A 15,276-nucleotide genomic window follows, 5' to 3' on the forward strand; every position below is an offset into this window, starting at 1 on the left:
TCATCCATGTCACTTCATTATTGATGGCCTTGGAGTTAGTCCAGGTTTGCATCAGTGGAACCAAGAACAGAATTTGGCTTCCAGTATCAACTTGGTTGCAGGAAAACATTCAGCGACATTTGTGAACACTGAAATAACTTCTGATCCTTTTACACTTCCCTTTGTTTCACACTTGCAGGCATTTGCAATGCACCCTGCAGAGGTGCAGTACCTCTTTAAATACTAGTACACATTTCTATAGCTGCTTAATTTGAAAACTGAAAGTGATGACTTTGTAAACTGTAAATAGCACAAATCTATTTATCATGTTATTTATTTTTTCAATGACTGTGACCTTATGCACTGTGAATGCTCTGTGATATGGGGTCCTCTGTACAGATATGTATGTCATGAAATCAAAATGGGATTAACGTGATAATTTGTAACAAAATGTTGGCATGGTATTTGATTATTTTTATTGTGAAAATTTTAAAAAGATAGTTAAACTAAACATTTATAAAGAATCTAGCTGTCAGTATTGTAATGCACTATATATCAGCATATGTACAATATCAATAAAATGGATAAAAATAACCTAAGCCTTGATTTGCCTTTCTTTTGGAATGACATGAAAACAAGTGAGACACTGTCAGGCATGTTATTGAAAATCAAAAATGTGGGGCCATGCTCTGACACCCTTTCCTTACATTGGGCTGCACTCTACTCCAAATTCAGTGAAATCTGGATTCCCCCCCAGAAATCAAAGACGATATCTCTTTTGATTTCCATAGGGTTAAGATATTCACCCAGTGACTTCACTGGATTTCCTGTAGAGTAAGTTATTCTACTGTACTTTCCTAGAGAGTAAGTTACTATTCAGAGTGAAGAAGGGGATCACAGTTTGACCCACAATAGCTCTAATACAAGTTCTTACTCTTCTTGGGCAAGACTGTGATACTGGGCACAGCCCAGCATAACTTCTTGAGGAGTTATATAAGATGCAAGAGGAATTAGGGTTCAAAGAAACACCTGAGTCACAATAGCTCCCATCCTTCCTCTCAGCTTCTTGGGGATAGTATCATGCTGCTGAGCTATATCACCAGTCTGGCCCTTGAGTAGAGGTCATAAAGTCAAGGCTCATAAACCTTCCCATCCTTCTGTCCCCATTTCCCAATATCTGCTCTTAGGTGAGAGTATGAAGATGAGTATTTCCGCTTGCTCTGTACTTTGAAACCCAAGATGCATGGAACCCAGGTAGGGCATATTCCCCTGGGTACGGGAATGAAGTCAGTATTGTTACTAGTTTGTACTTTTATGGGAAATATTTAAAAAATCTAGAGAAAATGCGGTGTTACTAAGCCCATTTAAAGCATTAATTAATACATTTACTATTTCATTAGAGAAGTGTTTCTCCTTTGGTGGGTTTTGCTGAATGGAGCCCTCAGAATTAGTACAATATCAGAGTACAGGTGCTTTTCTGACCTTTTCAGTCGACTACTGCATGCCTTAGTCCATCGACATGTCTCAGCCACTTTAATAATCCAAGAAAGCTCTTTCTATGAACTGTGATTTGAAGATCATCAGAGCAATTGAAAAGTAGTCTCCATTTCTCACCCTCTAAATCCAAATGGTCTGGAGAGAGGCATCCTCACATGCTACTGGTATGGCTGCTGCAGCTCCTGCTGTGATCCTAGCATCTGTCTTCAACTACTTGTGGTTCTGCTGCCTTGGGTGTGTGCTATCACTTCAACATCCCACACTGCAGAGCTCAGGACACAATTGCTTTAGTACAATAATCTAACTGGTGAGAGAAGGCTATAGACTACAGCCAGCTCCTAGAAGAAGTTCCTGAAAAGAAGAAATGGTTTGAGGAACACCACATTTCAGTTTGGCTTAGCCACCAGAAGAGGTGACTGAACACAAAAGCAACTGATGAAAGCATTAACAATGAAGAGAAAGGAGACCAGGGGGGAACCACTGTTCAACACAGACAGCTGTGGGAACATATAAGGTGTTAGGTGGGAGATGGGAAGGGGTGAAGAATGTAAAAGCCACAATCCTTAGTTCATTTTTTTTTAATGATGTGGCAGTAGGACCAGTTAGTGTGATGATTCTGGGAAGGCCATTAAGGGGAGCGTGTTTTGCTGTGGTTTTTGCCTTCAAAACAAGAGGGAGATGTTTGTTCTACAGGCCAGGGTTTGTTCGTTTTTTTTCTTTATTGTCCTGGATTGACTCAGTCCCTAAAATCTGACTTTTACAGCTATACTCACCAGAGCTGAACAAACCTGCAGCCATTTTGTGTTAGTCTACTTAATTTAGATTTAGTTTGTCAGTAGTTAAGACTTAGGTTGCTAACTTTCATTGCTGTAAAAGAACAAAAGATATGGACCAAAGTGTACCTACAGTGCATGAGAGAGAGTTAGATGGCTTCAGAATTTCTCTCCTGAAAAAGCAGAGGTGGTGTGGCGGGGACACCGCCATGAAGAGAAACTTACCTAAGGGAGGAGGCACAGAGCTGGCGGGACACTGCCGGGGATCAGAAGCACAGTTGGAACAGGGACATGGAGAAAAAAAATGCTGCATGGAAAAACTAAGAAAAAAAAATGCCACGGGCCAAGGGAGAACTGGGGCCGGCACTGGCATTGGCATGGACCCGCTTTATGGTGGCGTGCCAACGCCGATTCGCCAGCTGGTCCCCTGGAGGGGACATAAAAACCCCACCGGAGGAGAATCCTCTGGAGGGCTCAGAGTGACCCGGAGCTGTTTATAGTCTCTTAGAAGGCATGTGGTGGCAGCCCCAAGAGGGATCAGGCAGAGATAAGTTAAGCCCAGGAGGGCCTAACTACTTACCGGAGACGGAGCACTGGATCCCGGATATGGCCAGCTGGGAGTGGGACGATGTCAAACCTGAGAAAAAGAGAGAGACAGATCCGTGGGCTGCCGTGGACCCAAACCAGAGGAAGTCAGAAGCACACCAGAGAGCAAGGTAATCCGGGGCTGGTAAAATTGCAGGCCAGTTCACGTACGGCCTAAAGCCAGATGGTACACCATTCAAATCAGAGTTTTCTGACTTAAAAGTGTACAACGAGAAAACCTTTACCATAATGAGTCCTAGTTGCAGTCTGGAATTAACATCTGTTTGTGTAAGGCAGCGTAGGGGAGGCAGAGCCCCGAGGCAGAAAGCCGGACAGAGAGATTGAAGAAGGAACCCAGGAAAGGCAGGACTTAAAATCATCCTCTTGATAATAAATTTATTCCAAGATGTGGCAGGTGAGAACCCCTGGGGACCTTCCAAGATATCTGACTGAACGGCAAACTCTCAACCGTTAAAGAGACAGCAGTGCCTGAAAAGCCAGTAAGAGTGAAATGCACTAGTGAGCAGCACGGGAGGTTACAAATTGGTGCACTGGCTGGGAAACACGAGGAGGGGTTGACCCTGAAGGCTGACATGGAGATGGAGGTAAATCTAGCACCCCAAACTGAGCTGTTAGGCCAGACATTACATACTGTTACTAAAGTGCTAGAGGTCCAGCAACAATAGGCGCTGCAGCAACAAGAATGGCTGCAGAGAAACTGGACCTCTTTCAGAATGCACAAGATGACCAAAGAAGATAATGCTAAGGCATATATCGAATCATTTGAGTGAACAGCCATACAAATGGAGCTAGACAGGCTGCAGTGGGCAAGCCAATTAGGGTCCCTGCTAGTGGGGAAAGCTCAGGCGGCATACCAGGCCCTTCCTAGGGAATAGGCCTATGATTATGATAAGTTAAAGGCAGCTATATTACACAGCTTAGAGGTACCCAAGAAAAGGGGTAATGTGCTATAGATATGGGAGGTCAGGCCACATCTCTTGGGAATGCACACTGGGCAGGCAAGAAAGATGGAAGTCAGTGGGGGACAGTCCGGGGTTAAAGGAACAATCTGAAGCCAACAAAGCCATTCAAGAGTTGGATTTCAGCTTCAGGCAGAGTGAGGAAGTAGCCATTTGGGATAGGCCTATGGTGACAGCCTGAGTAGCTGGTAAGACAGTACAAGCTACCCTAGACACAGGTTGCTCCCAGACTCTAGTGAGGGCTGGACTGATACCAGAAGATGCTATAGACTGGTGAAAGCTGGTAAGGATGTGTTGCATCCATGGGGAAGCCGATCAGTACGAGAGGCTATGTCAACATGAAGATAGCCAACTGGAAGGGAAGAATGTGGGTGGGATTCGCACCCGAATTAGATGGCCAAATGATCATAGGACTGGACTGGCCCCCTTTGTACAAAGTCCTAGAGGAAGTCCATAGGGACAAATTGAAAAGGAAAGGCTGGCCCAAAGTCGAAGGTTGGGTAGCTGAAGAAGAGGCATCTTCCCCGGGGGGAGGAAGATTTGGTGAACTTGGGAACTGCAGCCATGGGACCATCCAATTCAGGATGACTCAGAAAGATGACAAGGAATTCTTGAGGATTCAAGGGGAAGAGGTGGCCCATATCAAGGATGAGGTGACCCAGCCAGCTCTGATCATAAGTGATCCACATTTTGAAATACATAATGGGCTATTATGTACCTGGTGCTGGCTACTGGGGAGGACCTAGTCGGCGACCTAGTGATCGATGGGAAGCTGGGTGACAGCGACCACGAGCTGATCACCTTCACCATCCGCCGAAAAGCTGGCAAGTCGGTCAGCAACACGCAAGTCCTTGACTTCAGGAAAGCCGACTTTGACAAGCTCAGGAGGCTTGTCAGTGAGGCCCTAAGGGACTGTGACCGCAGGGAGAGGGGAGTTCAAGAAGAGTGGTTGCTCCTCAAGGGAGCGATCCTCAATGCACAAACTAAGTCTATTCCATCTCGGAGGAAAGGCAGCAAGAGGGCACAGCAGCCCCCCTGGCTCTCCAGGGACCTAGCAGACCTCCTGAGGCTAAAAAGAAAGGCCTACAAAGGATGGAGGATGGGAGTCACCTCCAAGGAGGATTATTCTGCACTGGTCCGCTCCTGTAGGGAGCAGACCAGGAAAGCCAAGGCTGCAACTGAACTCCAGCTAGCTTTGAGCATCAAGGACAATAAAAAGTCCTTTTTCAGATATGTGGGGAGCCGGAGGAAAAGCAGGGGCAACGTTGGACCCCTGCTGAACCAGATGGGGCAACTGACAACTGACGCCCAGGAAAAAGCCAACCTATTAAATAGGTACTTTGCGTCGGTCTTTCATCAGCCCCATGGGACGCCCGTGCCCACTACAGGGCCGGGAAGTCCGGGTGAGGGTGATCCCCTGCCCTCCATTAATGCTGACTTTGTGAAGGAACATCTTGAGAAGCTGGATACCTTCAAGTCAGCCGGCCCTGACAATCTTCACCCCAGAGTACTCAAGAAGCTGGCGAGCATCATAGCCCAGCCTCTAGCGCGGATCTTTGAAAACTCTTGGCGCTCTGGTGTAGTGCCCGAAGACTGGAAGAAGGCCAACGTGGTGCCTATCTTCAAGAAAGGGAGGAAAGTGGATCCGGCTAACTATAGGCCCATCAGCCTGACTTCTATCCCGGGGAAGATCTTAGAAAAGTTTATTAAGGAGGCCATCCTTAATGGACTGGCCGACGCCAACATCTTAAGGGATAGCCAGCATGGGTTTGTTGCGGGTAGGTCTTGCTTGACTAATCTCATTTCCTTCTACGACCAGGTGACCTATCACCTGGACAAGGGAGTTGAGATTGATGTCATATATCTTGACTTCAAAAAAGCCTTCGATCTGGTGTCCCATGATCGTCTCTTGGAGAAACTGGCCAATTGTCGCCTTGGGTTCCCCACGATCCACTGGCTGGAAAATTGGCTCCGGGGTCGGACCCAGAGGGTAGTAATTGATGGAAGTCACTCATCGTGGTGTCCTGTGACCAGTGGGGTCCCCCAGGGCTCTGTCCTTGGACCCATACTGTTCAACATCTTCATTAACGATGTGGACACTGGAGTCAGAAGCGGACTGGCCAAGTTCGCCGATGACACCAAACTTTGGGGCAAAGCATCCACGCCAGAAGACAGGCAGGTGATCCAGGCTGACCTGGACAGGCTCAGCAAGTGGGCGGACGAGAATCTGATGGTGTTCAACGCCGATAAATGCAAGGTTCTCCACCTTGGGAAGAAAAACCCGCAGCATCCTTATAGGCTCGGCAGTGCTATGTTGGTTAGCACTATGGAAGAAAGAGACTTGGGGGTCATCATTGACCACAAGATGAACATGATCCTGCAATGCGATGCTGCGGCTAGTAAAGCGACCAAAACGCTGGCTTGCATCCATAGATGCTTCTCAAGCAAATCCCGGGACGTCATTCTCCCCCTGTACTCGGCCTTAGTGAGGCCGCAGCTGGAGTACTGCGTCCAGTTTTGGGCTCTACAATTCAAAAAGGATGTGGAGAAGCTTGAGAGAGTCCAGAGAAGAGCCACGCGCATGATCAGGGGTCAGGGAAGCAGACCCTACGATGACAGGCTGAGAGCCCTGGGGCTCTTTAGCCTGGAAAAGCGCAGGCTCAGGGGTGATCTGATGGCCACCTACAAGTTTATCAGGGGTGACCACCAGTATCTAGGGGAACGTTTGTTCACCAGAGCGCCCCAAGGGATGACGAGGATGAATGGTCACAAACTACTACAAGATCGTTTCAGGCTGGACATAAGGAAGAATTTCTTTACTGTCCGAGCCCCCAAGGTCTGGAACAGCCTGCCACCAGAGGCGGTTCAAGCGCCTTCATTGAACACCTTCAAGATGAAACTGGATGCTTATCTTGCTGGGATCCTATGACCCCAGCTGACGTCCTGCCCTTTGGGCGGGGGGCTGGACTCGATGATCTTCCGAGGTCCCTTCCAGCCCTAATGTCTATGAAATCTATGAAATATAGAGTAAGGAAGTGTCCACTCAGGTGAATGGACATGACAATTGATGGTACCACACCCCTTCTGTAGACGAGTATGGGAATTAGTGCACACTACCCCAATGGGAGGTCATTTTGGGAGGGACAAGACCATCTCCAAGATTGAACAAAGGTTCTTCTGGCAAGGGATGAGGGAAGAGATCACACAGTAGTGCAAGGCTTGTCCTTAATGCCAAAGGGTCAAGAAAGATGGCCACTGAAGGCCCATTTGCAAGTGATGCCCCTGATTAAGACACCCTTTGACAGAATAGCATTAGACATTGTGGGCCCCCTGACGAAGAGTAGTGCAGGGTACCAGGACATATTAGTCATAGTAGACTATGCGACCCATTACCTGGAGGCAGTACATCTACTGTCGGCAACTGCACCTCAAATTGCCGAAGAATTATTAAAATGGATATCAAGGGTGGGAGTCCCAAGAGAAATAATCACAGACCAAGGCACAAACTTTATGGCACTGGTTATTAAAGCCATGTGGCAGGTGCTAGGAATCTGGCAGTTATGGACTTCTATCTATCATTCACAGACCAATGGTCTGGTTAAACATTTACTACGGCTCTGTGCTCAGGAGGAACCCAAAGGTGGGATCTAATTCTGACACCTCTGCTATTTGCATTGAGGGACACGCCCCAGACATCCACCAAACTATCTCCATTTGATTTAATATTTGGACATAAGCCAAGAGGCTTGCTGCAAGAAATAAGGGAGGAATGGGAAAGTACGGGATGGCAGAAAGTCAGACACATAGACAGGAGATGGTGGAAAAACTTAGACAAGCTAGGTGATTAGCTCAGGAAAACCTAGCAGATGCCCAGCAAAGGCAAAACCAGGAATATGATAAATGAGCACGTGTCAGGAAATTCCATGTAGGAGACAAGGTCCTTGTATTACTCCCCACAACTGCAGACAAAATGTTAACAAGATGGCAGGGGCCATTTGACCTTATAAAATAGGCTGGCCCTGTAGGTTACGAGGTGTATCGACCAGAGCACTGGAGGGAGCAACAGCTATACCATGTTAACCTGCTGAAGGCCTGGCGGGAACCAGAGGGTTGGATGCTTAGTCCGGAGGACCCCTCCAAGGAATTAGGACCTGAAGCAGACTATCAGTCGAGAAGGGTAAAACTGCAGGAGAAAGTAGAACAGGGGCCATGGCTGAAGAAAGACCAATGAGTGCAGCTACAAGCGCTCATACAAGGGTTTAGTGACATATTCAATGAAAGACCTGGGAAGGCCAAGGGTGTAAGGCATGAGATTAACACCCCAGAGGGAACCATTGTGCAAGAAAAGTGGAGAATTATTCCTCACTATTTACAGCCCAAGGTATGCCAGGAGATCCATAAGATGCTGGCCCAAGGGGTCATAATACCGTCTTGTAGTCCCTGGCGAAGCCCAATGGTAGTAGTACCTAAGGTAGATGGCTCCCTGAGAATCTGCATAGACTTCCAGAGGGTGAATGAAATTGCAAGATTTGATGCATTCCCCATGCCACTTTCAGAGGAATTCCTAGAAAGGATAGGAGAAGCCCAGTACATATCCACGATCAACCTGTCAAAAGGGTATTGGCAGATACCCATGGCAGCCAAAGACCAGCCGAAAACTGCCTTCAGCATACCATGGGGGTTATTTGAATTTACAGGGATGCCTTTTGGCCTCCATGGGGCCACTGATACCTTCCAGCGCCTTATGAACTGCGTTCTCGCACCCCACACAATGTGCCCTACATTGATGACATCGTTATCTATTCACAATCATGGTTCCAACACATGCGTCATTTGAAAGCAGTACTGCAAGAACTTTATCAGGTAGGGATGACTGCTAACCCCAAAAAATGTTCATTAGGGATGCAGGAAACCAACTGTCTGGGGTTTAGAGTTGGACAAGGGGTCATACAGCCTTTGGTGAGCAAGGCAGTTACAATAGAAAACTACCTACCCCCTCAAACTAAGAAACAGATGAGGTCATTTCTAGGCCTGGCCAATTACTATAGAAGATTTATTTCACACTTTGCCAAAAAGGCCTCAGCCCTAACAGATGCAATGAAAGGGCAGGTCTGTGGCTCCATACAGTGGACACCTCAAGTGGAAGTGGCTTTCAGGGACATCAAAGGAGTGCTGTGCAGCAACGTGGTAGTCATAACACCCGATTTTTCCAAAATGTTTATCCTACAGACAGATGCGTCAGAGACAGCCATAGGAGCTGTGTTATGCCAAGAACATGAAGGCATAGAGCGACCAATCGCTTTTGCCAGCAAAAAGCTAAACGCGGCTGAAAAAAGGTAGTCCGCTATTGAAAGGGTGTGTTTGGAGATAAAATGGGAGGTTAATTATTTTTGCTATTATTTGATTGGCAGAGAGTTTAAGTTAGTGACTGACCATGCTCCAATACAATGGTTAAATAAGACAAAGAACGATAATGCACAAATAACGTGACAGGCTTTGTCTTTACAGCCCTTTAAATTCTTTGTGAGTTACAGGCCCGGAGTAACGAACAAGATCATGGATTTCCTGTCCAGATGTAACGAGACATATGCAATGGTGACAGACACTTCCAGGGCAGACATCAAGGTTATTGACAACCAAAACAGAGACGCTTCTCCGCCACAAGGCAACTTAAGTAGGGGGATGTATGGCAGGGACACCACCATGAAGAGAAACTTACCCGAGAGAGGACACTGCCAGAGACCAGAAGTGCAGCCAGAACAGGGATGCAGGAAAGAAAACGCCGCACTGAAGAAAGAAGAAAAAACCTCACTATGGGGCGGGGAGAGCTGGGGCTGGCACCCACTTTATGGCGGTGTTCCAATGCCAATTCGCCGGCCAGACCCCTGGAGGGGACATAAAAACCCCACAGGATGAGGATCAGGGAGGACCAGATGTGAGTCCTCCAGAGGGCCCAGAGTAGCCCGGAGCTGTTTACAGCCCCCGGAAGGCATGTGGTGGCAGCCCTAAGATGGGCCAGGCAGGGATAAGTTAAGACCAGGAGGGCCTAACAACTTACTGGAGATGGAGCACTGGATCCCAGATATGGCCAGCCGAGAGTGGGAAGACATCGAACCTGAGAAAAAAGAGAGAGACGGATCTGTGGGCTGCCAAGGATCCAAACCAGAGGGAGACAGAAGCACTCCGGAGAGCGAGGTAATTCGGGGCTGGTAAAATTACAGGCCAGTTGACGTACAGCCTAAAGCTGGACAGTAGGCTGTCCAAATCAGAGTTTTCTTACTTGAAAGGGTACAATAAGAAAACCTTTACCTTGACAAATCCTAGTTGCAGTCTGGAATTAACATCTTGTTGGTGTAAGGCAGGGTGTAGGGGAGGCAGAGCCCTGAGGCAGAAAGCCAGGTGGGAAGATTGAAGAAGGGACCCAGGAAAGGCAGGACTTAAAATCATCCTGCCAATAACACATTTTTTCCAACAAGACATGCAGGCGAGAACCCCTGGGGACTATCTAAGGTATCTGACTGAACGGTGAGCTGTCAACTGTTAAAGAGACGGCACCGCCCGAAAAGCCAGTAAGAGCAAAACGTGCTATTGAGTGGCATGGAAGGTTACAGGTGGTCTGTAAGGGTGTGTGAAATGGGGTCTATTCAATTCAGATTTGGATTTGGCCCAAATCTGGGGCAGTGATTCGATCCGTTGATTCGGTTCACTGTCCCCAATTTGATTCTGCTGAATCCGAATCTGACAATTTGATGCTGATTCGGTGAATCAGAGATTCAGACACAGGCACAGCTTTAAAAGTTTGTTTACATACCTTGAGGTAGCAGCGTGGTTTGTGACTGTTCCAGTGCTAGGGCAGATGGAGCATCCCACAGCAGCACGGGGGGCTCTCCAGTATGCTCAGCAGTGAACCCGGAAGTGGAGTACTTCCGGTCCACTTTCAGGTCTGCTGGGGAGCGCGCTGGGGCCCCCCCGCGCCTCCCCAGCCCAGCGATCAGTTGCTGGAGGACCCTGGGTGCCCTCCCCAACCCAGGATGTACCAGTCATAAAGCCGGGAGGGTTCTGGGGGGGTTCCCCAGCACACTCCCCGGTGGACCCAGAAGTGCTTATGGTCCATTTCCAGGTCTGCTGCCAAGCATGCTGGGGAGCCCACCCTGCTTCTGTGGGACGCTCCATCCACCCCAGCACTACAGCGTTCAAAGACCCTGCTATCTAGAGGTATGTAGAAAAAACATTTAAAGCTGTATCTACTTCTGAATCACCAAATCTGCCTGAATCACTCCGAATTGATTCGGAGAGATTAAAGGGTCCTCTGATTCTATTCAGATTTGGAGATTCGGCCACTGAATCAGGCCGAATCTCTGCCAAATCGAATCAGGGACTGAAGCTTTGCACAGACCTAGTGGTTAGCCACATTAGTCTGAAGTCAGGCAGAAGGTAGGGCAGGCTGGCAGCTTAGAGATGAACTGGTTTAGAGAGGTCTGGCTTTCAAAGGCACCAAACTACTTCATCAGATGCTAAATGTGGACACTAGGAGCACTAGAAGTATCTAACAAAATAGGTTGTTGCCTATGAAAGTTCTTGCCTCTAGGAACCAGTTAGTCTCTAAGACTAGGGACAGACATTCAAAAAGCCCGAGCCTAAATTGAGTCAATCTTTGCATGTTAATCTAACCTTCAGAGCTTGAACTGATTTGCAAGTGGATAGACATTCACTTTTGAATCAAGAAATACAGGCACATGCCTGGAGTGGCTCAGGCTAGAAGCTGAGGGGCACTAAAGCAGCCCTCCCTTCCCTTACATAGTTCTGAGCTGAGGGCAGGGGAGCATGGCCAGGCTCTGATTAGGGAGGGATTTAAACCCCCACCTTGCCTGCACAGCCCCAGCTGGGGTGTACCTGGAGGCAGAGGGGAAAGCAGCCCTCGCCAGGCTTTTCCTGGCTCACTGCTCAAGAGGCAGGAGTGTTGCCAGACCCTAGCCCCTGGCTTGCACTCTGAGGCAAAGGGGATGTGGGGAGGGAGGACTGCTTGTGTGGAGTGCATGAATCTGTTGATACTGCGTTTTTCAATCTCCCTCTCCCTGCTTCATACTATCTGCAACAAACTCACAGACAAGCAAGCCAGCATAGAGCTGATAATCCAAAGTTTATCAGCCCATCAAGAAAACAAAAACCTCTCTCATTAGTTCAAGCTCTTCTTAAACAGCTTTTTCCAAGGAAGGAATGGAGGGACATGACCAGCTGACCTGTTGATTAGTTCCAGAAAGCCCTAAGCAGACACTGTCCTGTCTGCCTTTGTCCCAGTGAAATTGGAGACACACAGACACCTCTCAGCGTTAGCTAGTATGGGGGTGGCATAATCATGACCAGATGCTGGCTAGGGTCTGTGCCTTTGGATCTGTGCTGTGGCAGAGGGGAAAGTGGGGGGGAATCCCTGCTTGAGTGGCCAGGGGGAGTGATTGGGGTTGGGGGAAGGTAGGCAGATGCTTCTCAGCCAGCAGTGATAATGCTCCAGCTAGGGAGGAGAGGGTCAGGGCCAGCCCTGCTCTCTGAAGCAGACAGCCCAGCACAGCTGAAAAGCATGCTGGGCTGCTGGGGGACTCCGATTTAATTTAAACCAGGAAGGGGTCTGGGATAGAAGTTGCATAAACTGGTTTGATCAGTCTAATACTACATTCAACCAGGCCTATCTTAAACCAGTTTTGGCCATTTTGAAACTGGTTTAAGATAAACCTGGTGCACTGAACTTATGTTCTGTTACAGGTTTAAACCAATTTCTGATCACTTACACTGGTTTATGTGTAACTTCTGTACCTAGGTTCAGGGATTTTATACACATGTTCTGGGAGTTAGGTTGGAAGGGGGTGGGGGGAGGGGTAATTATAGCAGCTCTGAGAGCCACTCTAAAGTGCCTGGAGCATCTCATGTATCAGTGTCCCTGTTGAATAAGCTTTAGATAAAGCACCCCCGCTACCATTTTTAAGTGCAGGGACACTGATACACAAGATGCTGGAGGCTGCTTACCACACTCCAGCAGACTTACAGGGCCTCGGAGCAACCTCTTTGCTCGTGTATACATGCCCTAAGGTTCAATTCTACTCTGCCTCCTGCCTTTCCCTAAAAGAGTGAAGGAAGCCAAGGGTCATAGTTATGACTCACCCTCCACACCACTCTCTACCTGAAACAAAATCTATGTGCACAGACTGTCCTGGGCAGATGATAAAGTTAATGGAAGGTATCTGTCTGTCTTGTGAGACGATAGAATTGCACCAAGTGAGGCATCAGCTCACTAAACATCTGTGAGCGTGACTGTAGAGCCCAGTTCTTGGTTGACAATCCCTCCCATGCTTACCTTTTGAAATTCACATTGAACAATCCTGAATGTGGTGCAGGGTTCTTCTTGAGGTTTCTTCTTTCCTCCACACATTGGGCTTCTCTTTCCTCAAAAGCCTTTATTCCATGCTTAATAGACTATTTCTAAGTGCTTCGATCCTTAGCAATCTTCTTCCAGTCATTTGGTTTGATGTTCATTGCTTCATCTTGCAAGCATCTTTGAACCAGAGATAAGGAAGTGTGTCTGATTTTCTTCCTGAAAAGAGTTTTCCATACAAGAGATCCTTCAGTATATGGCCACCATCCATTCTCCACATATTTCATCAAAATCTATGCTGTTTAAGAAGAGAACAGAAACTCAGAATGTTGGCATGTTCCAAGACCTCAGCATGGGCAACTTTGTCCCACCAGAAAATTCTTAGAATGCAGTGAAGGCAAAGTCAATTACAGGGTTCCCTCGATTTATGCGGGTTCTTTATATGCGAATATTCACTCTTATAAAATGAGCATATTTAGACCCATAATTTGTTATATTTGAAGTAAATTTGCTCTTATGCGATCAGCATAGATGCCCCCCGCCCAAGCAGGAAAGTCTGTGGGGGGAGGGGAAAGGGCTGTGGCCTCACTCACCCCAGTCCTGGCTGCAGCAGCTCTGGAAGTGGCCGGCACCAGCTGCCTGTGCCCCCACCTGTCCCCCCGTGCCTGTACTCACCTCAGCTCCTGGGCTGTGCCACGTCCTGGTGCAGGCAGTTGGTGTTGGCTGCTCCTAGGGCCACTTCAGCATAGGCTAGGGTGAGTGCGGACAAGCGGAGCCCCGGGCAGCATGAGGCACAGCACTCACCCCAGCGCCAGCTGCAGCAGCCCTAGGAGCAGCCAACACCAGCTGCCTGCACCATGGCACGGCACAGACTAGGAGCAGAGGTGAGTGGGGACAGGCAGAGCACGGTGCAGCCCAGCGGCTGCAGGCAGCTGGCACTGGCTGCTCCTGGGGCCACTACAGCTGGTGAGTGCTGCTCTGTTCCCTCTGCTTTGCTGCCTTGTGCAGCCCTGGGAGCAGCACCCCTCCTCCTGCCCCTTCCTTAGTCCCAGCCTCACTGCCTCCCTCCCTCCCTCCCTCCCTCACTGCCATGGGAACCTATCCCTATTTGTTACATTGTAAAGTGGGTTTGCTTTATGCAAATTCAATTTATGTGCCATTCTCTGGGAATGTGTATACAGCATAAATCGAGGGAAACCTGTACACCAGAGTAAAACAGTAGCGGACAGATGATGTAAATCCCTAAATTTAGATAACTTCGCTCCACTTTGTGGAGAACAGCCCCTGAAGGATCAAGATGAAACTGGACCTGAGTAAGCTACCCCAGTTTAGGTTTCATCTGCCCACATCCATCCCAGAGTAGCTGTGTTCTAAAAGCCAACAGACATTTTCTGTAGCAGTGGGGATCAATAATAGCTACCTATAGTGCAGGATGTCTTGGAATAGCTGTATATCTGTCTCTTCCTAATCCTGGTGTAATGTACAGCAGTACACAAAGCCAATGTAAACGACAGCAGGGCACATGTTTGCCTGTCCAGAATGTACTTGTGAACTGTGGAGAGGACGCAAGATAAAGTGGAAAGGAAGAAGTTTCTTTTCTCTTGTGCAAAGTTTAAATCTTCCTTTAATGAAGTGGTTTTCAAACTTCCAGAAGTCACAGAACCCTTTCATATCACTTCTGCCATGGGACCCCTGCCCCTCTCCTGTGAAATGACTGGGAGTCAGGCTACCTGGGCCAGCAATCTTAGCGTGCCGCCTCCTGGGCTATTCTGCCATTGCCACCAGTCTCTTGGCAGAACCCTAGGATTCTATGGAACATAATATGAAAACCACATTAGAATTCAATGTATCTTAGGCTGAAGAAATGAGAACATTATTTTTTACAGTTTAAATTAAATTAATATCTGAATGGAGAAGAGGCCCAATCTTCCAACTCAGCTGCAGTTTATCAGGATGGCCTAGGTGGACCCATTATGTAATAAGTAATAGAAAAGCCACTCGTCTGTGGATTAGTGACAAAGTAGGCCACTCCAGTTCTGTCAAATTCTTTGACATGTATCAGGTGAATGATGCACTTGAGAGGTGCTGCTGTCCTTGG

At 47.9% G+C, this 15,276-nt stretch overlaps 1 long non-coding RNA gene across 2 annotated transcripts; it reads right to left on the reverse strand.

Moving 5' to 3' along the window:
* Nucleotides 1-563: 563 nt before the first annotated feature.
* LOC109281687 (uncharacterized) lies at nt 564-13,464 on the reverse strand. Of its 2 annotated transcripts, XR_002088443.2 has the most exons (5): nt 13,161-13,464; nt 9,873-9,929; nt 9,534-9,601; nt 2,830-2,886; nt 564-1,827 (listed from the first exon to the last, which is right to left on the reverse strand). It is a non-coding gene; the product is annotated as an uncharacterized LOC109281687 (long non-coding RNA). The 2 variants fall into 2 exon arrangements; XR_002088444.2 differs by lacking the exon at nt 9,534-9,601.
* Between the last annotated feature and the right edge of the window lie 1,812 nt (nt 13,465-15,276).

This window comes from Alligator mississippiensis, chromosome 2 (genome assembly GCF_030867095.1).
Source record: "Alligator mississippiensis isolate rAllMis1 chromosome 2, rAllMis1, whole genome shotgun sequence".
Lineage (NCBI taxonomy): Eukaryota > Metazoa > Chordata > Crocodylia > Alligatoridae > Alligator > Alligator mississippiensis.